A 2,816-nucleotide genomic window follows, 5' to 3' on the forward strand; every position below is an offset into this window, starting at 1 on the left:
CCAAAACAGCTAGCATGGAGCTGAAAAAATAGCTCCACATCAAAATATTGTGTATATATAAGCCCAACTCCAAAACAATTCAATTCAATTTTATTTATATCGCCCAAAATCACAAAGGAATTTGCCTCATTGGGCTTCAAAATATGAACAATTGTTAAAAACTGAACAGACTAAATAAACTGGTTATCCCTGCCCTTAGACCATCAACAGCATAAAAAACAAAAACAAAGAAAGCCTAAATTAGCCAAAACAGCTAGCATGTAGCTGAAATATGAGCTAAACTCTAAAACACCCTAATAAAACTTAGTAAACGCCAAAATAGTCCAAAAAGCTAGAAGAATGACAATTGTTAAAACTTTTAAACTGTATTTTTTTTTACTATAATTCTGAAAAATAAAATGGCAGGAATATTATTCCAAAATAAATAAACTTATACCTTAAATAACTTTAAATATTTTACTCTCTATAAAAATATATTTTGTCACAATTATACAAGTTAAAAAGGACAATAAAATAAAATGATCTGGAGGGCCAGATAGAATTACTTGGAGGGCCGGATCCGGCCCCCGGGCCTTGACTTTGACACACGTGATCTACAGCAACATTATGAGACTGTTTTATATTTACAACCATTTCCATCTAGTTATTACTAATTGAATATAAATAAATGAATATTTTGACTTTTATATTGCATTTTATTCCAGTGAAAATGTTCAGCAGATAATTTATACTTTTTTATAGTTTACTGCTATTTGTGGAACACTTTAGGTTCTTTTCTTGTTAATATGGGAATTCAAAAACAAAAATCTTGGTTCAAAGATGGACACTGATGGACCGATTTTTAATCACTTTGGGGGAGGAGCATCAGCAGCCTGCAGAAGAAGCTCAGCAGAGCAGACATTCTTACTGACTGTTTGAATTATTTATTATATTTCGTCATAATCTGACCGACCCGGTTGAATGAAACTACATTTCAGTGTCCAGTTCTGAAGGGAGAAGTTGTTCTGTGGATGAACTCAGGAGCAAATGCCTCCTCCTGGACTCTGCTTGACCTCCAGCTCTGTGCTCAGAGGAGGTATCTGATCAGACATGTTTGTCGTCTGAAGACATGAGGCAATGCAGCGGCGCTGCTGTGATGAAGGCAGAAGAATGCAGAGAATCTGTCCGAGTTGTGAAAGCCAGCCTTGTGCACCTGCAGGGACCGGCAGGTGAGCTGCAGTGCCGGAGTCAGGAGCAGAGCTGCTGCACGTGAAGATAAGGCCTCTGTCAGAGATAGGATCAAAGCGTCCGCGAGCCCACGGGCTAAACCCACGCTGGGACGGCTCCTGTCACGCTTCTCTTTGGAGATGCAGTCTCCTCACAAGATGATCGCATCTTAAAGCTTCTCGTTTGGGCTCAGGCACTCCCAGCAGCACCCTGAGGTGCTGGACCTGCAGACAACGGTGGTGAGATGTGGAAGTCTCTAGAACTGCGTCAAAGGTTAAGTGCTGCCCTCATGAGTCTGGCAGATCCAGCTCAAGCCTTTGAGATGTGAATCTGCTGACAGGCTTCCCTGGTGTGACGAAAGAGCACAAACCTGCAGCGACAGACTGCAACTTGTTAGTTCTTTTATTGCAGTGAATCATTTCTGAGGGCGCTGAAGCGTGCACACGCTCTGACTTTCTGCTCGTGGGGTTTTTGTGTTGCTGCTCAGTGAGCCCTGTCGTGCATGCAGGTGCTTCCCTCCTGAGATGTTCAGCTCTCAGCTCCAAACCACACTCCACAGACTCCTGCAGCAGCCCTCAGCATGTTCAGAGTGAGAACGAGAACAGACTGTTTACTTCTGTTCGGTTGAGTCTCTGCACTCTGGCGGGAGCCCTCTGTAAAGCCGGATTCACCGGAGGTTGTCACACCCTCCTCCAGACCCCCCTCCCCCAGTGGGGGATCCAGTCGTTCCAAATCAGACATGCTCAAGTGCTGGGATAAGGGGTGTGCCAAAATATCAGTGTTGCAATATATATGTAGTCCTGTGATTGATTCTCCATGGGTTCTCCCAAAGTATGGATCATTTCTTTTTGTTTGAAGAGGCTGTAGAACGTTAGATTCTTCATCCTTTGGTGAGACGTTCCTTTGGAGGTAGATAGGGGGCGCACGTTCCACCAATGTGTCTGGAAGCTGCTTGATTTATTTAATTTTTGTTCTGTTGTTTACAACAGTTCTGCACTAAGTAGTGTCACTGCTGTTCACGTTTACTATTGTTAACACTGTCATAGACATAGTATTACTGATCTCAGCAATTCTGCACTAAAGTGTCTATTATTTGTTGCACAAAATAAGACACAAGTTGTGTAGTGATTCTCCTGCCCCTTTCTTTAGCTTTTTTGGCAGGAAAAAACTCATCACACTTTCAGCAATCTTGGTATCAAAACATTCAGATCGTTCAGGACATTACTGCTTGTATTTTTGGAATTCATGCACTTTATCGTTTTTGAAATATCAAGCAAAATATTCAATGTAGGAAATGAATGAAAAATCTTCAAATGTCAACATTTCAAACAGATTAGCAACAATACTTCAAAAATATTCACAAGCTATTCTTTAATCTTTTATAGTAATTTTTAAAAAAATTGGAGTTTAGCTAATATTTTAGCAACATGCTAACATTCATTCATCTTCTTGTCTGCTTCATTGCTTCCGGGGTCGCGGGGGTGCCGGAGCCAGCTACTGATGGGCGAAGGCGGGGTACAGTCTATCTATCAGTCTACCAGTCTGTCTCAGGGCCTCAATCACACACACATCCACTCTCACATTCACACCTAGGGGCAATTTAGAGTCAT

The sequence above is a fragment of the Oryzias melastigma genome, linkage group LG13 (genome assembly GCF_002922805.2).
Source record: "Oryzias melastigma strain HK-1 linkage group LG13, ASM292280v2, whole genome shotgun sequence".
Taxonomy (NCBI): domain Eukaryota; kingdom Metazoa; phylum Chordata; class Actinopteri; order Beloniformes; family Adrianichthyidae; genus Oryzias; species Oryzias melastigma.